Below are 26,830 nucleotides of genomic sequence, written 5' to 3'. Positions count from 1 at the left end.
GAGTCAATATTTTGTTCTAGGCCAATATGGCATTCAGAGTATCAATCTCAAGAACTCCTTTCTTCTGATTTGTCCCATTGTTCACATGATTCCTTTCAGAAGTGTACATGAATTGGTTATTTGCAACCATTTCAATTAGTTCTTGAGCTTCTGCAGGTGTCTTCTTCAGATGAAGAGATCCTCCACCAGAGCTATCCAAAGACATCTTGGACAGTTCAGACAGACCATCATAAAAGATACCTATGATGCTCCATTCAGAAAGCATGTCAGAAGGGCACTTTTTGATCAATTATTTGTATCTTTCCCAAGCTTCATAGAGGGATTCACCTTCCTTCTGTCTGAAGGTTTGGACTTCCACTATAAGCTTACTCAATTTTTGAGGTGGAAAGAACTTTGCCAAGAAGGCATTGACTAGCTTTTCCCAAGAGTTCAGGCTTTCTTTAGGTTGTGAGTCTAACCAAATCCTAGCTCTGTCTCTTACAGCAAAAGGGAATAGCATAAGTCTATAGACCTCAGGGTCAACCCCATTAGTCTTGACAGTGTCACAGATTTACAAGAATTCAGCTAAAAACTGATGAGGATCTTCCAATGGAAGTCCATGGAACTTGCAATTCTGTTGCATCAGAGAAACTGATTGAGGCTTAAGCTCAAAGTTGTTTGCTCCAATGGCAGGGATAGAGATGCTTCTCCCATAGAAGTCGGGAGTAGGTGCAATAAAGTCACCCAGCACTTTCCTTGCATTGTTGGTATTGTCGTTGTTTTCGGCTGCCATGTCTTCTTCTTTGAAGATTTCTGTTAGATCCTCTATAGAAAGTTGTGCCTTAGCTTCTCTTAGCCTTCGCTTCAAGGTCCTTTCAGGTTCAGGGTCAGCCTCAACAAGAATGCTTTTGTCTTTGCTCCTGCTCATATGAAAGAGAAGAGAACAAGAAAATATGGAATCCTCTATGTCACAGTATAGAGATTCCTTGAGGTGTCAGAGGAAAAGAAAAATAGAAGGAAGAGGTAGAAAATTCGAACTTATCAAGGAAAGATGGAGTTCGAATTGTGCATTAAGGAGGAGTGTTAGTCCATAAATAGAAGGATGTGAGAAGAGGGGAAGAAATTTTCGAAAATTAAGTAAAAGATTTTAAAAACTTTTTGAAAAAATACTAATTGATTTTCAAAAACTTAAGAGTAGAAAAATAAATCAAGTGATTTTTGAAAAAGGTTTTGAAATTAGACAGTAAAAAGATATGATTGAAAACTATTTTGAAAAAGATGTGATTAAAAAGATATGATTTAAAAGTTATGGTTTTTTTAAAAAGATGTGATTGAGAAGATATGATTTGAAAAACAATTTAAAAAGATTTGATTTTGAAAATTAATGACTTGGCTAACAAGAAAAGATATGATTCAAACATTAAACCTTTCTCAACAGAAAAGGCAACATACTTGAAATGTTGAATCAAATCATTAATTAATAGCAAGTATTTTTGAAAATGGAAAGAAATTGATTTTGAAAACATATGATTGAAAAGATATGATTTGAAAAAGATTTGATTTTGAAAAATTTTGAAAACCTGAAAAAAAATTGAATTAAAAACAAAATCTTCCCTCTTGTGCCATCCTGGCGTTAAACGCCCAGAATGGTGCACATTCTGGCGTTTAACGCCCAAAACACTACCCTTTTGGGCGTTAAACGCCCAGCCAGGCACCCTGGCTAGCGTTTAAATGCCAGTTTTCCTTCTTCACTGGGCGTTTTGAACGCCCAGCCTTTTTCTGTGTAATTCCTCTGTTGTATGTTCTGAATCTTCAATTCTCTGTATTATTGACTTGAAAATACACAAATTAAAATTTTTTTTGGATTTTTAATAATCAAAATGTAACTAAAATCAAATAACAATGCATGCAAGACACCAAACTTAGCAGTTTGTATACCATTGACACTAACAAAATGAGAATGCATATGAAAAACAACAAAACACTCAAGACAAGAAAATTTAAAGATCAGGACAAGGAAATCATCAAGAACAACTTGAAGATTAATGAAGACACATGCATGAATGCAAGAAAAATAGAAACATGCAATTGACACCAAACTTAAAATGAGACACTAGACTCAACAAGAAACATAAAATATTTTTTTATTTTTATGATTTTGTAATTTTTTTAAATTTTTCAAAAATTAAGTGGAAAAGAAAATAAAGATATCAAAATTCTTAATGAGAATTCCAGGAATCATGCAATGTTAGTCTAAAGCTTCAGTCTAAAGGAATTAGACATGGCTCGCCAAGCTTCAGCAGGACATTGCATTCAAGAGCTAAATTGATAAGAATCAATCAGCTTTGGTGATGATAAGAACATCACCTTGAAACACTAGAATTCATTCTTAAGAACTCTGAAGAAAAATACCTAATCTAAGCAACAAGATGAACCGTCAGTTGTCCAAACTCAACAATCCCCGGCAACGACGCCAAAAACTTGGTGCACGAAATTGTGATCATCAATGGCGCCATCAACATGGTACGCTCAATTGCAATCTCAACTCTTTATCACAACTTCGCACAACTAACCAGCAAGTGCACTGGGTCGTCCAAGTAATAAACCTTACGCGAGTAAGGGTCGATCCCACGGAGATTGTTGGTATGAAGCAAGCTATGGTCACCTTGTAAATCTTAGTCAGGCAAATTCAAATGGTTATGGATGATATACGAATAAGGCATAAAGATAGAGATACTTATGTAATTCATTGGTGAGAACTTCAGATAAGCGTATGGAGATGCTTTGTCCCTTCCGTCTCTCTGCTTTCCTACTGTCTTCATCCAATCCTTCTTACTCCTTTCCATGGCAAGCTGTATGTTGGGCATCACCGTTGTTAGTGGCTACAATCCCATCCTCTCAGTGAAAATATTCAACGCACCATGTCACGGCACGGCTAATCATATGTCGGTTCTCAATCAGGTTGGAATAGAATCCATTGATTTTTTTGCGTCTGTCACTAACGCCCAGCCTTCAGGAGTTTGAAACTCGTCACAGTCATTCAATCATTGAATCCTACTCAGAATACCACAGACAAGGTTTAGACCTTCCGGATTCTCTTGAATGCCGCCATCAATTCTAGCTTATACCACGAAGATTCCGATTAAGGGATCCAAGAGATAAACATTCAAGCCTTGTTTGCTTGTAGAACAGAAGTGGTTGTCAGGCACTCGTTCATAAGTGAGAATGATGATGAGTGTCACATAATCATCACATTCATCATGTTCTTGGGTGCAAATGAATATCTTAGAACAAGAATAAGCTGAATTAAATAGAAGAACAATAGTAATTGCATTAATACTCGAGGTATAGCAGAGCTCCACACCTTAATCTATGGTGTGTAGAAACTCCACCGTTGAAAATACATAAGTGATAATAGTGATCATTGGCTTCGGCCCCAGAGAGGGAACCAGAAGAACCAAGATCTGATCTAAGATAGCATAGTACTGATCAAAGATGATCAAAGGATCTAAAGTGATCCAAAGATGAAAAATACAATAGCAAAAGATCCTATTTGTAGAGAACTAGTAGCCTAGGGTTTACAGAAATGAGTAAATGACATAAAAATCCACTTCCAGGCCCACTTGGTGTGTGCTTGGGCTGAACATTGAAGCTTTCATGTGTAGAGACTTTTCTTGGAGTTAAACGCCAGCTTTTGTGCCAGTTTGGGCATTTAACTCCCATTCTTGTGCCAGTTCCGGCATTTAACGCCGGGCAGTTTTGAGCTGATTTGGAACGCCAGTTTGGGCCATCAAATCTCGGGCAAAGTATGGATTATTATACATTGCTGGAAAGCCCAGGATGTCTATTTTCCAGCGCCGTTGAGAGCGCGCCAATTGGGTTTTTGTAGCTCCAGAAAATCTACTTTGCGTGCAGGGAGGTTAGAATCCAACAGCATCTACAGTCCTTTTCAGCCTCTGAATAAGATTTTTGCTCAGGTCCCTCAATTTCAGCCAGAAAATACCTGAAATCACAGAAAACCACACAAACTCATAGTAAAGTCCAGAAAAGTGAATTTTAACTAAAAACTAATAAAAATATAATAAAAACTAACTAAAACATACTAAAAACAATGCCAAAAAGCGTATAAATTATCCGCTCATCAAGGAGCATCCATCATCTCCCAAACTAAAGGTTGTTGAGTCCTAATCTTAATCTTAACTCTGTGATAACTCTTATCATTAGGAATATATTTTGAGTTACATAACTATTAGTAATTAGTATCTTTTTTTTTTTATATTTTATCTCCAAATAAGCTATAATTTATTTTTCTCATCATCATTGAACATGAATAAAATAGTAGAGATTTTTAGAATAAAGGAGGCAATTTATTTCGAATTCTTAATATGGAAAATTCAAATTATCTATATGTGGTGGCAATACTTTTTTTCTTCTGAATAAATGCTTGAATAGTGCATAATTTTGATAGTGGAGTTTATGAATGTTAAATTTGTTGGCTCTTGAAGGAATGATGAACAAGAGAAATATTATTGATGATCTGAAAAATCATGAAATTGATTCTTGAAGCAAGAAAAAGTAGTGAAAAATAAAGCTTGCGAAAAAAAATAAAAGAAAAAGAAAAAGCAAGCAGAAAAAGCCAATAGCCCTTAAACCAAAAGGCAAGGACAAAAAGGATCCAAGGCTTTGAGCATCAATGGAAAGGAGGGCCTAAAGGAATAAAATCCAGGCCTAAGCGGCTAAATCAAGCTGTCCCTAACCATGTGCTTATGTCATGAAGGTCTAGGTGAAGAGTTTGAGACTGAGTGGTTAAAGTCGTGATCCAAAGAAAAAGAGTGTGCCTAAGAACTCTGGACACCTCTAACTGAAGACTTTAGCAAAGCTGAGTCACAATATGAAAAGGTTCACCCAGTTATGTGTCTGTGGTATTTATGTATCTGGTGGTAATACTGGATAACAAAATGCTTAGGGTCACAGCCAAGACTCATAAGTAACTGTGTTCAAGAATCAACATACTGAAATAGGAGAACCAATAACATTATCTGAATTCTAAGTTTCTATGGATGCCAGTCATTCTGAATTTCAAAGGATAAAGTGAGATGCCAAAACTGTTCTGAAGCAAAAAGCTATTAGTCCCGCTCATCTAATTAGAATCTGAGCTTCACTTAAAACTCTGAGATATTATTGCTATTGATTTCTTTTTATTCTATTTTATTTATCTAGTTGCTTGGGACAAGCAACAGTTTAAGTTTGGTGTTGTGATGAGCGGATATTTTATACGCTTTTTGGGGGTAATTTCATGTAGTTTTTAGTATATTTTTATTAGTTTTTAGGCAAAATTCATATTTCTAAACTTTACTATGAGTTTGTGTATTTTTCTGTGATTTCAGGTATTTTCTGGCTGAAATTGAGGGATCTGAGCAAAAATCTGATTCAAGCTAAAAAAGGACTGCTGATGCTGTTGGATTTTGACCTCCCTGCACTTGGTATGGATTTTTTGGAGGTACAGAAGTCCACTTGGCGCGCTCTCAATTGGGCTGGAAAGTAGACATCCAGGGCTTTCCAAAAATATATAATAGTTCATACTTTTCTCGAAGATAAATGATGTAAACTGGCGTTTAATGCCAGTTCAATGTTTCATTCTGGCGTTAAACGCCAAAAACAGGTTGCAAATTGGAGTTAAACGCCCAAAACAGGTTACAACCTGGCATTTAACTCCAGAAACAGCCCAGGCACATGAAAAGCTCAAGTCTCAGCCCCAGCACACACCAAGTGGACCCCAGAAGTGGATTTCTGCACTATCTATCTCAGTTTACTCATTTTCTGTAAACCTAGGTTACTAGTTTAGTATTTAAACAACTTTTAGAGATTTTATTTTGTACCTCATGACATTTTAGATCTGAACTTTTTATCTTTGACGGCATGAGTCTCTAAACTCCATTGTTGGGGGTGAGGAGCTCTGCTGTATCTCGATGAATTAATGCAATTATTTCTGTTTTCTATTCAAACACACTTGTTTCTATCTAAGATATTCATTCGCACTTCAATATGAAGAAGGTGATGATCCGTGACACTCATCACCATTCTCAATCTATGAACGCGTGCCTGACAACCACCTCCGTTCTACCTTCGATTGAATGAGTATCTCTTAGATTCCTTAATCAGAATCTTCGTGGTATAAGCTAGAATCCATTGGCAGCATTCTTGAGAATGCGGAAAGTCTAAACCTTGTCTGTGGTATTTCGAGTAGGATTCAGGGATTGAATGACTGTGATGAGCTTCAAACTCACAAAGGTTGGGCGTAGTGACAGACGCAAAAGGATCAATAGATCCTATTCCAACATGAGTGAGAACTGACAGATGATTAGCCGTGCGGTGACAGTGCACCTGGACCATTTTCACTGAGAGGACGGATGGTAGCCATTGACAATGGTGATCCACCAACACACAACTTGCCAAAGAAGGAATCTTGCGTGCATGAAGAAGATGACAATAGGAAAGCAGAGATTCAGAAGACAAAGCATCTCCAAAACTCCAACATATTCTCCATTACTGCATAACAAGTATTATTTAATCCATGCTTTTTATTTACTACCAATCAAAACTGAGATTTATTATTATCCTGACTAAGAGTTACAAGATAACCATAGCTTGCTTCAAGCCAACAATCTCCGTGAGATTCGACCCTTACTCACGTAAGGTATTACTTGGACGACCCAGTGCACTTGCTGGTTAGTGGTATGAGTTGTGAAAAGTGTGATTTACAATTTCGTGCATCAACAGGCTCAGGTGGTGGAATAGCAAATACAAGCCCTCTCAGAGGCCGGGTTCATCAGGGAGGTTAAGTATCCGGCATGGCTGGCAAATGTAGTGCTGGTCAAAAAGTAAAATGGCAAGTGGAGAATGTATGTCGGTTACACCGACCTGAACAAGGCGTGCCCCCAAAGACCCATAACCACTTCCCAGTATTGATACTCTAGTAGATTCTAGCTTGGGGTACCAATACTTGTCATTTATGAATGCCTACTCGGGATACAACCAGATCCCGATGCACAAGCCGGACAAAGCAAAAACATCATTCATCACGCCTAGAGCAAACTACTGCTATGTGGTCATGCCTTTTGGATTAAAAAATGCTGGGGCTACATACAAAAGGTTGATGAATAAGGTGTTTGCTCCCCACCTTGGGAACTTAATGGAAGTCTACGTGGACGACATGCTGGTAAAAACCAAGGAGGAGACCGACCTCTTGACAGACTTTTTGCAAGTCTTCAACACCATAAGGTTACATGGGATGAGGCTAAATCCTGCAAAATGCACCTTCGCGGTGGAGGTTGGAAAATTTATGGGATTTATGTTGACACAAAGAGGGATCGAAGCATTAAGATCCCTTCCACTGTTTTCTCTACTAAGAAAAAGATGCCAGTTCGAATGGACTTCAGAGTGCGAAGAAGCATTCCAGGAGTTCAAAAGGTTTTTTAGCCAACCTCCAATTCTGACCCGACTAATAGTTGGGGAAGAACTCATCTTGTATTTGTCCGTAGTAGATAAAGCTGTAGCATCGGCTCTAATACGAGAAGATGAGATTGGGTAGTATCCTATATACTTCACCAGTAAAGTTCTACAAGGCCCTGAACTAAGGTATCAAAAACTGGAGAAGTTCACGTACCCCTTAGTAGTAGCCTCATGAAGGCTATAACCTTATTGCCAAGTTCGCACAATAAAAGTTCGAACGAACCAACCCATGAAGCAAATCCTTCAAAAGACGGATATCACGGGCAGAATGGTTTTATGGGCAATAGAGCTCTCCGAGTGTGACCTAAAGTACGAAGCCCGGACGACAATTAAAGCCCAATGCCTCACCACTTCCTAGCAGAATATGCAGGAGATCAAGAGGAAGAATCCACTACATGGGAACTATACGTAGATGGATCCTCAAACAAGATGAAAAGCGGTGCAGGCATAATACTGGTCAATGAAGGGGGAATACAGATAGAAGTTTCCCTCAAATTTGAATTCCCAGCTTCCAACAATCAGGCAGAATATGAAGCCTTGATAACAGGATTAAAGCTGGCGGAAGAGGTCGGTGCAACAAGAGTAACGATATTCAGCGACTCTCAAGTGGTGACCTCCCAAATAAATGGAGAGTATCAGGCCAAAGACCCTAATATGAGTAGGTACTTGGAAAAGACCTTGGAACATCTTAGGCGCTTTGCAGAAACCGAGATTAAGCATATAACTCTAGAACTCAACAGCAGAGCAGACGTCCTCTCCAAGTTAGCAAGTACCAAGCCAGGGGAAATAATAAAAGCTTGATCTAGGAAACTCTCCAAGAGCCCTTTGTAGTTAAAACAGAAGCCAAGCAAGATGTCCTTGAAATCTCTAGATTACACCTCGGATGGATGAACCCCTTAGTTGGATACCTAAAATTCGACATCCTGCCCAAAGAAGAAAAAGAGGCTAAAAAGATCTGGAGGAAAGCACAAAACTACACTCTGGTGAAAAATATTGTCTATAAAAGAGGAATATCAACACCATTATTAAAGTGCGTCCCGACCTCAAGGACAACTGAAGTCTTAGAAGAGGTCCACAATGGTATCTGCGGAAACCACCTCAGAGCCAGGTCGCTAGCCAGGAAAGTCATCCGAGCTGGGTTCTACTAGCGGACCTTGCAAAAGGATGCCACAGAATTCGTGAAGAAGTGCCAGCCATGCCAAATGCATGCAAACTTCCACGTTTCTCCTCTTGAGGAGCTCATTAGTATAACTTCTCCATGGCCATTCGCAAAATGGGGATTGGACTTGTTAGGAACATTTTCCCAAGCGCCTGGGCAAGTAAAATACCTAATAGTGGGAGTAGACTATTTTACGAAGTGGATAGAAGTAGAACCATTGGCCACCATCACCGCTTAGAGAAGTTGAAAGTTTCTTTACAAGAACATTATCACCGGATATGGAGTACCTCACTCCATCACCGCTGATAATGGCACTCAGTTCATCGACCTGACCTTTAGAAGCCTGGTAGCCAGCATGAAGATCAAGCATCAATTCACCTCAGTAGAACATCTACAGGCAAATGGACAAGTCGAAGCAGCCAATAAAGTCATACTGGCGGGACTAAAGAAAAGGTTGCAAGATGCAAAGGGAGCCTGGACCGAAGAGCTCCCACAAGTACTATGGGCTTATCAGACTACACCTCAGTCTACCATAGGAGAAAAACCCTTCCAACTTGCTTATGGCGTAGAAGCCATGATACCAGTTGAAATCAACGAGCAAAGTCCAAGGGTGAGCTTCTATGACGAGGTCGGAAATGTACAGGGGCACAAAGAAGAACTTGAGCTCCTCCCCAAAGTCTGAGAGCAAGCCTAGATAAGAGAAGCTGCGTTGAAACAAAGGATGGCGAATAGGTACAATAAAAGGTTCATTTAAAAAAGCTTCATCCCAGATGACTTGGTTTTGATTAGAAACGACATATGAGTCAACAAATCTGGGGATGGCAAGCTCGCGGCAAATTGGAAAGGACCATACAAAATCAGAGAGGTCTTAGGAAAAGGCTACTATAAGGTGACTGACTTAAACGACACTGAGCTACCTAGGTCATGACATGCTTGTAATATGAAAAGGTACTATAGTTAAGAGCGAACCCCACTCCCTGGTGTACTCTTTTCCCCAACTTCGTGGTTTTTCCCAAAGAAAGGGTTTTCCTAAAGAGGGGTTTTTAACGAGGCATCAAAGTGGGGACTAAGGGGCAACAAACTGTCAAAAACCTTTAGTAGCCAAAGAAGTACCTTTACAAATAAATAAAGATCTTTTCCTTTCAAATATCTCTTTATAAAATTCCTCCTAACATTATCATTCTACAAAACACGCCGACTTAAGCTCGACAAAATGTGAAAATCCCATGAACCGACTAGATGGTCGTCAAGATAAAACGACGAGGTACAAGTTGGTGTAAAGAGGTTATAAAAGTAGATCATAAAATAACTCAGAGATTAATTGACTGACAAGTCGGAAATCCCGAGGAGGAATAAAATGCATCACAAAAATAACCTAAGTTATAGAAACTCAATAGAGAAAAATTGAGTACCAGGAATACCAAAAAAAAAAGAGAGATAAGAAAACCTATCAAAAATGCAAAGGCAGAGGCTGTCCCAAGTCTTTAAGAAAAATTTAAAAGTAACTTAGATAAAGGACATCCAGCCAAGAAAAAAAGTTTTCAGAAAAGCAAAAAGATCAAAAAGGTTTTTTCGAAGCCTAAGCAGAAAAACCATACGCACAACACACAAGAAAGATATCTTAAACCCTTATCGAAAAAAAGGGTATTTCTAATATTTTGTTTATGGCCATAAAAGGCCAAAAATTTTTTAGTAAATACCACCACAAGAACATAAAAAAAATTGTTTAAAAAAAACGGGGGACCCTCAGGCCGGGCCCCCATATAGCCATCATAATTTAGCTGGAAGAAGGAAGGTCATCACTGCCAAGAGAAGGGCCATCACCACCAGAGATAGGGAGAGTAATCGAAGCACCATCAGGATCAGGGAGAGAAGTCGAAGCAGCACCAAGGGAAGATGGAGCAAGTTGATCAGGACCCTTCTCAGGAGCCTTTGAAGAACTTAGGGCATCTTCTGATCGGGGGGGGGGGGGGATTCCCCTATCCTCTGTCCATAAGTCTTCAGCTCAGATTCAGAAATAGGTCGGGGAGGAGAAACAATGGCCCCATCCACCATGATATTGTCAGGATCCAGAGGAGAAAGATCCAGGTCTGGAGCAATAACCCCGACCTGTTCCTTGAAGATCCTCCATGCCTCCTCGGCTCCTTCAGCAATGGAGTCCTCCAGATCCAAATAGGCTGCCCGATATCCTGCTAACTCCTTCTTCAGGTCCACGTGATCCCCAAACAAACTCATATAACTCTGCTCCGCCTTCTCCTTCAGGCCCTCCGCCATGGCACACTGGCCCAGCAACTTCTTCTCCCTCTCCCGGAGACGATCCCTCTTCTCCTTCAACTCGTCGACCTCCATCTTCAACCGCTTCTCCTCTTCCTGATATAAGAAAATCCTCCCCTCTAACTCCTCAAACTTCAGGGATGAACCCAAAGAGCTGAGAGGAGTCTTTTTAAAAATATCCAGAAGTTTCGTACATACCCCCGCTGCCCTAACACTCCCCTGAACCAAAACATTAAGGTAGTTTCGGACGGAAGCATTATCCATACTTATGCGAGTATGAGGATAGATATAATTCCAAACGAACTGAGGCGCATTAGACTTGGCCTCACCCTCAAAAGTAGAGCCAGACTCTAAAGTCTTGCGCTTTTTCTTCTCTGGCTCAGGGGAAGATCGGGGCGGAGGGGATAGAAGAGAAGAGGCTGAAGAAGATAGGAGGAGGATGAGGACGAAAAGGGCCAGCAGCCCTGGTGGCACCTACCCTGGTTTGGGACCTCGATTTGGCCTCCTAAACCCGCTGATAGGAGGAGCTGGAATTCTTCTTTGTCATTTTTGTAAAAGCCATTAGAAGAATCATCATACAAGTCGGAGAAAACAACTCAGATGACTATCAGGTCAGAAAATAGCATAAACAAATATAAACGCTACCTAATTGAGCCTGTACAAAGGTCAGAGACCCTTGGAGGAACTTTTTTATGTCAAGGTAAGGAGCTCTCCTCTATACTTCTCGAAAGAACCCCATAATGGCCGCATATACCTCATCCAAGTCATCCAAAATATATTTTTCCACGGGGGAGGCCTCTAACCAGTATAGGAGAAAGCGAGGAGAAAACTTTTGGTCCAGGAAAAAGGGGTGGTGACCCTCTACAGCTTGCACTTTAAAAAAGAAGTTTTTGAAATCATGGAAGGATTCATCAAAAAGAGTAAAAACTATATGGCCTTGTATAGCTGAGAAAGACACCCACTGCTATTTGTTATTTTGCCCACTGAAGGGCTTGGTCATGTGAAAAAGAAAAAAGAAAATCTTTAAAGAGGTCAGAAAATCTAATGCATGGCTGATGAATTGATAAATCTTCAAGAAACCCCAAGAGTTAGGGTGAAGTTGAGTAGGAGCAACGCGACAATGAGATAAAACGGCTATCTCAAAATCAGAAAAAGGAAGAAAAACACCCAAACGGGTGAAAAAACTTTCATACATAAAGAAAAAATGAGGGTCCGCATCAGATGCTCTCCCAAAACAAACATGGTCTTCTGGACCCGGGGCAACCAATTCATACTTTGGCTCGTCCTCATCAAGAACACAGATTCTATGATGAGCACGCAGATCGATAAGGTAGTCAGTATCTACTAAGGGGTCCTCCCTAAGAACGGTGTCATCCACCCACAGTGAAAGAGATTCTAAAGAAGATATTTTTTCCTAAAAAGGTGAACGAAGCCTACAAAAGAAAAAGTGGAAAGAATCAAAAATAGGGTCTCTAAAGGGCCCGAAGTAAATCACTCAATAAAAAAACCGAGTCGCTAGGCCTACGGTTAACCCTCCTCTAAACAAGAACATGCAAATAAAAGCATTTGTAAAAGAGGAGAAGGGAAAAGAACTGACCTTTACTTTTGAAGGATCAGGGGTGCAACAGAAGTTGATCGAAGAAAAAGGAAGCTTTCTTTCAGAACAGAGTGTGTAAGTGAGAAAGTTTTCAGAAACAAAACAAGAGAAGGGAGGGAAAAGTATTTATAAACACGTTAGAGGCATAAAGGTAAAATGACGTAACCATTTAAGAGATGCACCGTTACCAATGTAACCACTCCCCAAGTGTAAATGCTCAAACTTCTGAAGAGACGCGACGTTTGATTAGACACAACGGTTGAGAAATTTAAATCACGTCGATTCCTGAAAATCATGTCGGTTCCTCACCACGTCGGCTGGAATCCCAAGCTACGTACTTGAGCCCAACTTGCAAAAGAACTTGGACTCAAGTAGGGGCACTGTTCATACCCTGGCCCAATGCCAAGGCCCAGATCCAAATAATATAAAAAGGTCCAATTCATAAGATTGGTCTTCCCCCACAACCGACCTCCTCACAAGAGGCCGAGTTCGACATAGGCTCCATCACAAGGAAGTCAAAAAGAAGGTTAGCTGGCAGATAACACTCATTCAAATAAGTAACTGCCCCTAAAATCTCTCAATCCACTTCTAGGAGTCAAATCTCAACCTCCCTAAGATAAAGGGACAGTTATCCTCCTTAAAAGGTGGAACCACTCCAACGGTGGTTATGGGTTCACCACTATAAGTACACTGACACCCATCAGGTATCTCTAAGTTCCCATACTCTCTAAACTTGCTTAGACCCTTGCTTACTTAGGCATCGGAGTGTCTTTGTAGGTACTACCCCCCCATTCCTTCATACACACAAGTCGGACGAAGGCCCCCAAACGGGAACCAGGACAAAGGGCCTCCCTCTTCAAACAATCGGGCCAACCTTACAAGTCCAGCCCACCAATCTTTGGTTACCTGACGTAACAAATATCTATTTATTTTACCCGTTTGTTTATTCTATAATATATGTCAGTTATCTTTTTTAATATAATTTATTATTAAATTATCAAATATATTCTTAATTTATATAAGTATTAAAAATTATTGTATTATTTTATCTTGTTATTAGTTAAGGTTGACTAAATTTTGTTATATTATTTTTAATGTATTACTCTTGATTATAAATTTTTATCAATAATATAATGTGCATTCGAAGAAAGTGACAGATAAAATAAATGGATTAGAGGGAATATTCTACAAAATTACTAAGTAAATTTAAATAGCGAGTGTGGCTAAAAAATGTATCCTAACATCCTAATACATTGAAAAAAAGTTTTGGGTTTATAGAATGTATTTATTTTTATTCAAAAGAGATCCCCTAATTAATGGAAAGAGGGAAGAATTAATTACATTGTAGAATTATATTTAGTAAAATCTGTAAAAGAAGATATGATTAGTATTGAGTTATATGATGATAATAATTAATGGTATGTTGTGTGTAAAATAATTGTGTCTGCATGGATAAACCATAGTGTCCATGCAGCACCTTCCTCTTCGTTCATTTCTTGTCACTCACACCTGACACTTATACATAGATAACAATAACTCTAAATTTCCTTCCCTCTTTCTTCTTCTCTCTGGCAATTGGTGTTATTGTATAAAGCATCATTCCTGCACGATTCGTTCTCTCTCTTCCTCGCGTTCTTCATTGCATTCTTCAGGCTCCCAATTCTCTTTCTCTATGCTCTCCAAACCTACATCCACCCTGATACCCAACCCTCTACCTCCAATGGCCTTCGTGCTACCATTCGCCGCCCTAGCACCTCTGAAGGCCCTACTCCCGACCTCAGAAACCGCCTCAAGAATAAAGACAAGTTCGATTTCGACGAGAAGAATGCCCAGATCTTCAGGCCCAGGCTCGACCATACTGGATTTTGGGTTCGGATCACACCTCTTTGTTGCTTTAAGACCTCCATTTTGCTGGTCTTGATGGGTTCTGGAAGGTTTTCCTTGTTGCATTCATGGGATTTCTTTCATTGGTGTTGTTCATTCCTGCTGCTAAAATTGGACGTTCCTTTTGGCTTGGAACTAATCAAATTCGTTGCAATTTGTCCATAATCACTTGTGGATGGTTTGGTTGCACCATCCTTTATGTAAACCAATGATTTGTTGTATTTACTGCTTTGATTTGGATTAAACTTTAGCAGAGATTTTCGTGAACAACTCAAACTTGAACAAAAACAATAGTAAGGGTGGCAGTGAAGTTGGCAATGCAGAAAAACTGTTGGGAAACATGGGATTTTCACCTTCTGATGTCAGGAACTTTAGGTGGTGGTACTTGTTTGGGTCTAGTTTGTTGTAGATTATGGCATTAAGGCCAAGCCTTCAGATGTATCTGAATGAAGCTCTTTTTTTCTTGGTACCAAAGGCTCCATGCTAGCAAGGTTCCTGACTTGGATTATAGCAGGGCAAAGATGTTCTGCATAATCACTACTTGTGCCTTGTGGTTTTGCAGTTCCTTAGCCCACCTGTGCTGGTACTTCTCTTTCTTGGATTATCTCAGATTGATGTTCCTTCTATTGCAAACCTCCTATTATTGAGTGTTGAATTTATTCAGTGGAGTGTTGAATTTATAGCTGAAATTTTGTAGCTTATTTAATGGATTATGATTGATTCTTTAGGTAACTACAAAATTTCAAATATAACTAAGTTATTTGTAGCTGTTTATCAAAATTTGGGGATTTAGGGTTAAAAATAGTGGGAGGGACCAATGTGGGTATAAATTGGAAATGAGCCAGCTCAGCTAGCTGTTGGAGCCACGTAAGCGCTTCGATGATGACTCATCACTAGAAATATGCTCAGGAACCATTATGAGTACTCAGAGCTCTATTTGGAGGACTACAATAGAGAAATCGAAATCTTGAGGACTACATTAAGTAATCATGCGAATCTCGGGGACTACTATGGGATTTACTCGACCAGTGGGCATGCGATCCTCTCCATTTGGTGTTCACCAAAATAATCTCCTCTATAGAGAAACTTTTTCGACATCTTATACAGACTTGGATAATACACTTAGAACTATTCAATATTAAGTTAATAATCACTAACTGACCCACTTTGTTCAGGATCGTTGTATTCCACATCTTCAGCTTATTTTCCACCTTGGCAATGATGGGTTACCACATTTGCACTATGCGTGGAAACTGATAAACCACTATTTTATGGTTTATCTTGTGTTGAATTGAGTGGTTTTTATCACCTTTCTCCTACGCCTGTTCATGTAATTAGCATGTTATACATTTGCTTTCCTGATTTAAAACAATGATTAAAAACTTGCTTTCAAAGCCTTTAATTTGTAGATTTTTATCCATCTCTATATCATTTGATGCCGTGATCTGTGTGTTCAGGCTTTATAGGATAGGAGTAGCTTGAAGAACGGAAAGGAAGCTTACAAAATGGAAAGAACACAAGAAACGATGGAGGTGACCAGCGAGACACGACGCGCATGCTGATGAGCGGATAATTTATACGCTTTTTGGCATTGTTTTTAGTATGTTTTTGGTATGATCTAGTTAGTTTTTAGTATATTTTTATTAGTTTTTAGTTAAAATTCACTTTTCTGGACTTTACTATGAGTTTGTGTGTTTTTCTGTGATTTCAGGTATTTTCTGGCTGAAATTGAGGGTCCTGAGCAAAAATCTAATTCAGAGACGGAAAAGGACTGCAGATGCTGTTGGATTCTGACCTCCCTGCACTTGAAGTGGATTTTCTGGAGCTACAGAAGCCCAATTGGCGCGCTCTCAACGGCTTTGGAAAGTAGACATCCTGGGCTTTCCAGCAATATATAATAGTCCATACTTTGCCCAAGATTTGATGGCCCAAACCGGCGTGGCAAATCAGCCTCAGAATTTCCAGCGTTTAACGATGGAACTGGCATAAAACTTGGAGTTAAACGCCCAAACTGGCATAAAAGCTGGCGTTTAATTCCAGAAAAGGTCTCTACACGAAAATGCTTCATTGCTCAGCCCAAGCACACACTAAGTGGACCCAGAAGTGGATTTTTACGTCATTTACTCATTTCTGTATACCCTAGGCTACTAGTTCACTATTAATAGGATCTTTTGACATTGTATCTGTACCTCATGACACTTTACACGTTTCTTTGTGTACTTTCCACGGCATGAGTCTCTAAACCCCATGGTTGGGGGTGAGGAGCTCTGCTGTGTCTTGATGGATTAATGCAATTACTACTGTTTCTTATTCAATCATGCTTGCTTCCATTCTAAGATATTACTTGTTCTTAAACCGGATGAATGTGATGATCCGTGACAATCATCATCATTCTCAACTATGAACGTGTGCCTGACAACCACCTTCGTTCTACCTTAGATTAAGTAGATATCTCTTGGATTCTTTAATCAGAATCTTCGTGGTATAAGCTAGAACTGATGGCGGCATTCAAGAGAATCCGGAAGGTCTAAACCTTGTCTGTGGTATTCTGAGTAGGATTCAATGATTGAATGACTGTGACGAGCTTCAAACTCCTGAAGGCGGGGCATTAGTGACAGACGCAAAAGAATCACTGGATTCTATTCCGGCCTGATCGAGAACCGACAGATGGATAGCCGTGCCGTGACAGGGTGCGTTGAACATTTCCACTGAGAGGATGGGAGGTAGCCACTGACAACGGTGAAACCCTTGCATACAGCTTGCCATGGAAGGAGCCTTGCATGTTTGAAGAAGAAGACAGTAGGAAAGCAGAGGTTCAGAAGACAGAGCATCTCCAAAACCTCAACCTATTCTCCATCACTGCAATTCAAGTACCTGTTTTATGTTCTTTTGCTTTTTACAATCAATCCTGTTAATCTTTGATATCCTGACTAAGAGTTACAAGATAACCATAGCTTGCTTCAAGCCGACAATCTCCGTGGGATCGACCCTTACTCACGTAAGGTATTACTTGGACGACCCAGTGCACTTGCTGGTTAGTTGTGCGGGATTGCAAAGTGTGATTGCAATTTCGTGCACCAAGTTTTTGGCGCCGTTGCCGGGGATTGTTTGAGTTTGGACAACTGACGGCTTATCTTGTTGCTTAGATTAGGACTGTTTATTTTTGTTGGTTTAGAGTCTTTTAGTTGAGTCTAGTTTCATATTTTAAGTTTGGTGTCAATTGCATGCTTTTGTTTTTCTTTTAATTTTCGAATTTGCATGTCCTTAGTCTCTTTTTGATCTTTAAAAATTCTAAGTTTGGTGTCCTCTTTGTGTTTTTCCCTTAAAAATTTTCGAAAAATTAGTGTTTGATTTTCTAAAAATTTTAAGTTTGGTGTCATTTTGTTGTTTTTCTCTTTCCTCTTTTCAAAAATCAAATCTTTTTCATAAAAATTTTTCAATCATATCTTTCTAATTGCTAATCTCAAAATCTTTTTAATTAACTAACTGATTCAGTTCTCAATTTGCTTTGATCTTATTTTCTTTTTGATTTTCGAATTTTTTATTTTAATTTCCTTTTGTTTTATTTTATTTTTTCGGTTAATTCAAAAAAAAAGAAAAAAAAACAAAATTTATCTATTTGCAATCCATATCATTTCCCTTTATCCATTATGGACTTAAGTGGGATTGATCAGTCCAAAAGGACTCTGGGGTCATATGCTAACCCCATTACAGCTGCATATGGGAGTAGCATCTGTACACCTCCCATCAAAGCAAGCAGCTTTGAGCTAAATCCTCAACTCATTATCATAATGCAGCAAAATTGCCAGTATTTCGGTCTTCCACAAGAAGAGCCTACTGAGTTTCTGGCACAGTTCTTACAAATTGCTGACACAGTACATGATAAAGAGGTGGATCAGGATGTCTATAGACTATTACTGTTTCCATTTGCTGTAAAAGATCAAGCTAAAAGGTGGTTGAATAACCAACCTACAGCAAGCATAAAGACATGGAAACAGTTATCAGACAAATTCCTGAATCACTTTTACCCTCCAAAGAGGATGACACAGCTAAGGCTGGACATTCAAGGCTTAAAACAAGAGGGTAATGAATCCCTTTATAATGCCTGGGAGAGGTATAGAGGTATGCTAAGAAAATGCCCCTCTGAAATGTTTTCAGAGTGGGTACAGTTAGACATCTTCTACTATGGGCTTACAGAAAAAGCTCAGATGTCTTTAGACCACTCAGCTGGTGGATCTATTCACATGAGGAAGACAATTGAAGAAGCTCAAGAGCTTATAGACACTGTTGCTAGAAATCAATATTTGTACTCTAGCAATGAGTTCTCTCCAAAAGAGGAAGTCATGACAGTAGTCACTGATCCTAATCCTCAAGAATAGATGATTGAGCTTAATCAACAATTGCTCCTGATGACAGAACAGTTAGCAGAATTTAAAGAAATGCTCCATGAAACTAAAGTTGCTAACAAGAACATAGAACTGCAGTTGAATCAAGCAAAACAGCAAATATCTAAACAGATAACAGAGGAATGTCAAGCAGTTCAACTGAGGAGTGGGAAGACACTGAATAACACTGCTCAAAGTAGCAAAAAGCCAAACAAGGAACAATTGACAGGGGATAACCAAACCACTGTTCAAAATCCCTCTGAGGACAGTAAGAGCCCAGAGAGGAATGTTATTGGCGTTCAAACGCCAGAAAGGGAGGGAAAGCTGGCGTTAAACGCCCATTCCCTGCCCAGTTCTGGCGTTCAAACGCCAGAAAAGGGGGAAAATTTGGTGTTAAACGCCCATTTTCCACCCAATCCTGGCGTTCAGACGCCAAGGGAGGATCAGACACCTGAGAGTGCTGACAGTAATCCCTCTAACAAGGCTTCTTCAACCACTTCTGTAAGGAATAAACCTGCAGCATCTAAGGTTGAAGAATATAAAGCCAAGATGCCTTATCCTCAAAAACTCCGCCAAGCGGAACAGGATAAGCAATTTGCCCGCTTTGCAGATTATCTAAGGACTCTTGAAATAAAGATTCCGTTTGCAGAGGCACTTGAGCAAATACCTTCTTATGCTAAATTCATGAAAGAAATCTTAAGTCATAAGAAGGATTGGAGAGAAACTGAAAAAGTGTTTCTCACTGAAGAATGCAGTGCAGTCATTCTAAAAAGCTTACCAGAAAAGCTTCAAGATCCAGGAAGCTTTATGATACCATGCACATTAGAAGGTTCTTGCACCAAGACAGCCCTATGTGATCTTGGAGCAAGCATCAATCTAATACCAGCATCCACTATCAGAAAGCTTGGGTTGACTGGAGAAGTCAAACCAACCCGGATATGCCTCCAACTTGCTGATGGATCCATTAAATATCCATCAGGCATAATAGAGGACATGATTGTCAAGGTTGGGCCATTTGCCTTTCCAACTGACTTTCTGGTGCTGGAAATGGAGGAGCACAAGAGTGCAACTCTCATTCTAGGAAGACCTTTCCTAGCAACTGGACGAACTCTCATTGATGTACAAAAAGGGGAAGTAACCCTAAGAGTCAATGAGGATGAGTTCAAGTTGAATGCTGTAAAAGCTATGCAGCATCCGGACACACCAAATGACTGCCTGGGCACTGACATTATTGACTTTCTGGTAGAAGAGGTCAATATGACTGAAAGCCTAGAATCAGAGCTTGAGGACATCTTCAAGGATGCTCAACCTGATCAAGAAGAATCAGTGGAAACAAAGGTATTTTCGAAAATTCCTCAGGAGGAGGATAAGCCTCCTGATGAGCGGATAATTTATACGCTTTTTGGCATTGTTTTCATATAGTTTTTAGTAAGTTTAAGCTACTTTTAGGGATGTTTTCACTAGTTTTTATGTTAAATTCACATTTCTGGACTTTACTATGAGTTTGTGTGTTTTTCTGTGATTTCAGGTAAATTCTGACTGAAATTGAGGGATTTGAGCAAAACTCTGAAGAAGGCTGACAAAAGGACTGCTGATGCTGTTGGAATCTGACCTCCCTGCACTCGAAACGGATTTTCTCGAGCTACAGAACTCCAATTGGCGCGCTCTCAACGGCGTTGGAAAGTAGACATTCAGGGCTTTCCAGCAATATATAATAGTCTATACTTTATTCGAAGAATGACGACGTAACATGGCGTTGAACGCCAAGTACACGCTGCTGTCTGGAGTTAAACGCCAGAAAAACATCATTATCCGGAGTTGAACGCCCAAAACACGTCATAACCTGAAGTTTGACGCCAAGAAATGCCTTAACTCGTGAAATGATCAAGCTCAGCCCAAGCATACACCAAGTGGGCCCCGGAAGTGGATTTATGCATCAATTACTTACTCATGTAAACCCTAGAAGCTAGTCTAGTATATATAGGACATTTATCTATTGTATTAGACATCTTTTGACCATTTTTAGTCTTTTTCATTCGGTCACTTGATCATGGAGAGAGCTGGCCATTCGGCCATGCCTGAACCTTTTGCTTATGTGTTTTCAACAGTGGAGTTTCTGCACACCATAGATTAAGGGTGTGGAGCTCTGCTGTACCTCAAGTATTAATGAAATTCTATTATCTTTTATTCAAATCTCTCTTATTCTTATTCCAAGATATTCATTCGTACCCAAGAACATGATGAATGTGATGAGTTAGATTACCCTCATTATTATTCTCACTTATGAATGTACGTGATTGACAACCACTTCCATTCTACATGCAACAGAGCTTGAATGCGTATCTCTTAGATTCTCCAACAGAATCTTCGTGGTATAAGCTAGATAGATGGCGGCATTTATGAGGATCCGGAAAGTCTCACCTTGTCTGTGGTATTCCGAGTAGGATCCTGGGAATCCGGAAAGTCTCACCTTGTCTGTGGTATTCCGAGTAGGATTCCGTTAATGAATGACTGTGACGTGCTTCAAACCTGTAACCTGCTGGGCGTTAGTGACAGACGCAAAAGAGGGATTCTATTCCAGTAGGGGAGGGAACCAACCGGTGATTAGCCGTACTGTGACAGAGTGCGTGAGCATTAGTTTTCACTGCGAGGATGGGATGTAGCCATCAGCCATGGGTGATGCCTCCAGACTGGTTAGCTGTGCGAGTGACAGCCGCATAGGATATTTCCCCGAGAGGATTGAAAGTAGCCACAGTTGATAGTGAACCCCTAAACAAAGCTTGCCATGGAAAGGAGTAAGAAGGATTGAGTAGAAGCAGTAGGAGAGCAGGCGTCCTTGAGCTCTACAGCATCTCCATCCGCTTATCTGAAATTCCCACCAATGAATCTGCATAAGTATTCTATCCCTTTTTTTTTCCTTTTTATTATTTATTCCAATAATCACAATTCCCCTTTAATCTGCCTAACTGAGATTTACAAGATGACCATAGCTTGCTTCATACCAACAATCTCTGTGGGATCGACCCTTACTCGCGTAAGGTTTATTACTTGGACGACCCAGTACACTTGCTGGTTAGTTGAACGGAGTTGTGTCCACTCGTGCCAAAAATCCTAAGTTCCACAATTCTACAGTAAATGCAAATCAAAGAATAGTGATCACAATTTCGTCCACCAAGTTTTTGGCGCCGTTGCCGGGGATTGTTCGAGTATGGACAACTGACGGTTCATCTTGTTGCTCAGATTAGGTAATTTTCTTTTCAAAAATCTTTTTCAAAAATTTTATTTTATTTTTCGTTTTTACAAACTTTATTTTCGAAAAAATTAATAAAAATACAAAAAAATTAGAAAATCATAAAAATAAAAAATATTTTGTGTTTCTTGTTTGAGTCTCGTGTTAATTTTTAAGTTTGGTGTCAATTGCATGCTTTTAAAATTTTTCTTGCATTTTTCGAAAATCTCATGCATTCATAGTGTTCTTCATGATCTTCAAGTTGTTCTTGACAAGTCTTCTTGTTTGATCTTGATGATTTCTTGTTTTGTGTCTTTCCTTGTTTTTCATGTGCATCTTTGCATTCATATTTTCCATGCATTAAAGATTTCTAAGTTTGGTGTCTTGCATGTTTTCTTTGCATAAAAAATTTTTCAAAATTGTGTTCTTGATGTTCATCATGATCTTCAAAGTGTTCTTGGTGTTCATCTTGACATTCATAGCATTCTTGCATGCATTCATTGTTTTGATCTAAAAATTTCATGCATTGAATATTTTTGTTGTTTTTCTCTTTCATAATTAAAAATTCAAAAAAATCAAAAAAAAATATCTTTTCCTTATTTTTCTCCAAATTTTCGAAAATTTTGGGTTGACTTGGTCAAAAATTTTTAAAATTAGTTGTTTCTTACAAGTCAAGTCAAAATTTCAATTTTAAAAATCTTATCTTTTCAAAATCTTTTTCAAAAATCATATCTTTTTCATTTTTTTTAAATTTCGAAAATTTCAAAAATCTTTTTCAAAATATTTTCAAAATCTTTTTCTTATCTTTCTATCAAATTTTCGAAAATTAGCTAACAATTAATGTGATTGGTTCAAAAATTTGAAGTTTGTTACTTTCTTGTTAAGAAAGGTTCAATCTTTAAGTTCTAGAATCTTATCTTGTAGTTTCTTGTTAGTTAAGTAATTTTAAAAATTAAATCTTTTTCAAAATATCTTTTTCTTAAAAATCTTTTTATCTTTTTATCTTAACTTTTTCAAAAACTTTATCTTTTTCAAAATTTGATTTCAAAATATCTTATCTAACCTCTTATCTTCTTATCTTTTCAAAAGTTGATTTCAAATCTTTTTCAATCAACTAACTAACTTTTTGTTTGTTTCTTATCTTTTTCAAAACCACCTAACTACTTTTCCCTCTCTAATTTTCGAAAATTCTCCCTCTCTTTTTCAAAAATTCTTTTTGTTTTAAATTTTAATTTTAATTATATTTTGTCTTTAATTTTCGAAAATCACTAACCTGTTTTCAAAAATTATTTTCGAAAATTCTCTTCTCTTTTCTTATTCTATTTAATTAATTAATTACTAACACTTCTCTTCACCTCACTTCATCTAAATCCGAATTCTTCTTCATCCTTCTTCATTCTTCTACCCCCTTCTTCTTCTACTAACACAAAGGAATCTCTATACTGTGACATAGAGGATTCCTCTTTCTTTTCTTGTTCTCTTCTCTTTCATATGAGCAGGAACAGGGAAAAAGGCACTCTTGTTGAAGTTGATCCAGAACCTGAAAGGACTCTGAAGAGAAAATTAAGAGAAGCTAAATTACAACAATCCAGAAACAACCTTTCAGAAATTTTCGAACAAGAGAAGGACATGGCAGCCGAAAATAATAATAATAATAATGCAAGGAGAATGCTTGGTGACTTCACAAAGCCAACGTCCAAGTTTGATGGAAGAAGCATCTCCATTCCTGCCATTGGAGCCAATAACTTTGAGCTTAAGCCTCAACTAGTTGCCTTGATGCAACAAAACTGCAAGTTTTATGGACTTCCATCTGAAGATCCTTATCAGTTTTTAACTGAGTTCTTGCAGGTCTGTGATACTGTAAAGACAAATGGAGTTAATCCTGAAGTCTACAGACTCATGCTTTTCCCTTTTGCTGTAAGAGACAGAGCTAGAATATGGTTGGATTCACAACCTAAGGATAGCCTGGACTCCTGGGATAAGCTGGTCACTGCATTCTTGGATAAATTCTTTCCTCCTCAAAAGTTGAGCAAGCTAAGAGTGGATGTTCAAACCTTCAAACAAAAAGATGGTGAATCCCTCTATGAAGCTTGGGAAAGATACAAGCAGTTGACCAAAAGATGTCCATCTGACATGTTTTCAGAATGGACCCTATTAGATATATTCTATTATGGTCTCTCTGAATTTTCGAAAATGTCACTGGACCACTCTGCAGGTGGATCTATTCACCTGAAGAAAACGCCTGAAGAGGCTCAAGAACTCATTGATATGGTTGCAAACAACCAGTTCATGTACACCTCTGAGAGGAATTCCGTGAATAATGGGGTACCTCAGAAGAAAGGAGTTCTTGAAATTAATGCTCTGAATGCCATATTGGCTCAGAACAAAGTGTTGACTCAACAGGTCAACATGATCTCTCAAAATCTGAATGGATTGCAACATGCATCCAACAGTACTAGAGAGGTAGCTTCTGAAGAAGCTTATGATCCTGAGAACCCTGCCATGGCAGAGGTTAATTACATGGGTGAACCTTATGGAAACACCTATAACCCATCATGGAGAAATCACCCAAATTTCTCCTGGAAGGATCAACAAAAGCCTCAACAAGGCTTTAACAATGGTGGACGCAATAGGCTGAGTAATAGTAAGCCATATCCATCATCTTCTCAGCAACAGACAGAGAATTCAGAACAAAACACTTCTAATTTAGCCAATATAGTCTCTGATCTGTCAAAGGCCACTTTCAGTTTCATGAATGAAACAAGATCCTCCATTAGAAATTTGGAGGCACAAGTGGGCCAGCTGAGTAAGAAAGTCATTGAAACTCCTCCCAGTACTCTCTCAAGCAATACAGAAGAGAATCCAAAAGGAGAGTGCAAGGCCATTGATTTGATCAAAGTGGCCAAATGCACTAGGGAGGAGGAGGACGAAAATCCCAGTGAGGAAGACCTCCTGGGACGTCCTTCAAGCAATAAGGAGTTTCCTATTAAGGATCCTGAGGAATCTGAGGCTCATACAGAGACCATAGAGATTCCATTAAATCTCCTCTTGCCATTCATGAGCTCTGAAGAATATTCATCCTCTGAAGAGGATGAAGATGTGACTGGAGAGCAAGTTGCTCAATACTTAGGAGCTATCATGAAGCTGAATGCCAAGCTGTTTGGTAATGAGACTTGGGAAAGTGAACCTCCCTTGCTCATTAGTGAACTGGATACTTGGATTCAGAAAACTCTACCTCAAAAGAAACAAGATCCTGGCAAGTTCTTAATACCTTGCACCATTGGCACTATGAGCTTTGAAAAAGCTCTATGTGATCTTGGGTCAGGGATAAATCTGATGCCACTCTCTGTAATGGAGAAGCTGGAAATCATTGAGGTACAACCTGCCTTGTTCTCATTACAATTGGCAGATAAGTCAATGAGACAAGCTTATGGAATAGTAGAGGACGTGCTAGTAAAGGTTGAAGGCCTTTACATCCCTGCTGATTTCATAATCCTAGACACTAGGAAGGAAGATGATGAATCCATCATCCTAGGAAGACCTTTCCTAGCCACAGCAGAAGCTGTGATAGATGTCAACAGAGGAGAGTTAGTCCTTCAATTGAATGGGGAATACCTTGTGTTTCAAGCACATGGCCATCCCTCTGTGACAAAAGAGAGTAAGCATGAAGAGCTTCTCTCAGTTCAAGGTCAAGAAGAGCCCACACAGTCAAGCTCTAAGTTTGGTGTTGTGAGGCCACAACCAAACTCTAAGTTTGGTGTTCAAACTCCATGTCCAAACTCTAAGTTTGGTGTGGAGACAACACACTCAAATTGACTTGATCATCTTGTGGCTCCATGAGAGGCACTGTCAAGCTATTGACATTAAAGAAGCGCTTGTTGGGAGGCAACCCAATTTTATCTAATTTTATTTTATTTTGTTTTAGTGTTATTTTTGTGTTGAATTAGGTACATGATCATGAGGAGTCACGAAAAAATAAAAAAAATTAAAAACAGAGTCAAAAAAACAGAAGAAAAAAATTTTCACCCTGGAGGCAGCGCAGACTGGCGTTCAACGCCAGTAAGATGCATCTGGCTGGCGTTCAACGCCAGAACAGAGCATCTTTCTGGCGCTGAACGCCCAAAACAAGCAACAACCTGGCGTTTAACGCCAGGATGTGCACACAGAGGACAATCTGGCGCTGAACGCCAGAAACAAGCATGAAACTGGCGTTCAACGCCAGAAACATGCATTACATGGGCGTTTAACGCCCAGAACATGCACCAATGGGCGTTTGAATGCCAGAATGGTGCATGAAGGCAATTTACATGCCTATATGGTGAAGGAATGGTATTTCTTTTCACCTCAGGATCTGTGGACCCCACAGGATCCTCACCTCAGGATCTGTGGACCCCACAGGATCCCCACCTACCACATTCCCACCTTCTCTTTAATCCTAATCACACTCTCCTAATCCAAATCTCATTTTCAATGTCACACTTCCCAAAAAACCTTCACCAATCACCTCAATTCCTCTTCCCAATTACCCCATTCACCATTCACATCAACCCACTCTTCCCCATAAACCCCACCTACCCTCATAAAATTCAAATTCAATTTCCCACCCTTCCCACCCAAAATGGCCGAAACCTAACCCTCCCCCCTCCCTATAAATACCTCTCCTTTCTTCTTCATTTTCACACAACACAACCCCTTCTTCTCTCATATAGCCGAACCCCCTCCTCTCCTTCTCTACCATAATTCTCTTCTTCTTCTTCTACTCCTCTTTTCTTTTTTGCTCGAGGACGAACAAATTTTAAGTTTGGTGTGGT

General features: G+C 39.3%; 2 non-coding genes and 1 pseudogene across 2 annotated transcripts; 2 read left to right on the top strand and 1 right to left on the bottom strand.

The window, feature by feature from the left end:
• The first annotated feature begins 259 nt into the window (after window positions 1–259).
• On the top strand, window positions 260–367 carry LOC112714076 (small nucleolar RNA R71). Its single transcript, XR_003159032.1, has one exon. It is a non-coding gene; the product is annotated as a small nucleolar RNA R71 (small nucleolar RNA).
• Window positions 368–11,200: 10,833 nt separating this feature from the next.
• Window positions 11,201–15,102, top strand: LOC112709027 (uncharacterized; annotated as a pseudogene).
• Window positions 15,103–24,050: 8,948 nt separating this feature from the next.
• Window positions 24,051–24,154, bottom strand: LOC112713242 (small nucleolar RNA R71). The gene has a single exon (XR_003158217.1). It is a non-coding gene; the product is annotated as a small nucleolar RNA R71 (small nucleolar RNA).
• Window positions 24,155–26,830: the final 2,676 nt, after the last annotated feature.

The sequence above is a fragment of the Arachis hypogaea genome, chromosome 9, assembly GCF_003086295.3.
Source record: "Arachis hypogaea cultivar Tifrunner chromosome 9, arahy.Tifrunner.gnm2.J5K5, whole genome shotgun sequence".
Classification (NCBI taxonomy): domain Eukaryota; kingdom Viridiplantae; phylum Streptophyta; class Magnoliopsida; order Fabales; family Fabaceae; genus Arachis; species Arachis hypogaea.
The sequence above is the reverse complement of the archived record's forward strand: the minus strand, read 5'-3'. Positions and strand labels throughout refer to the sequence as shown.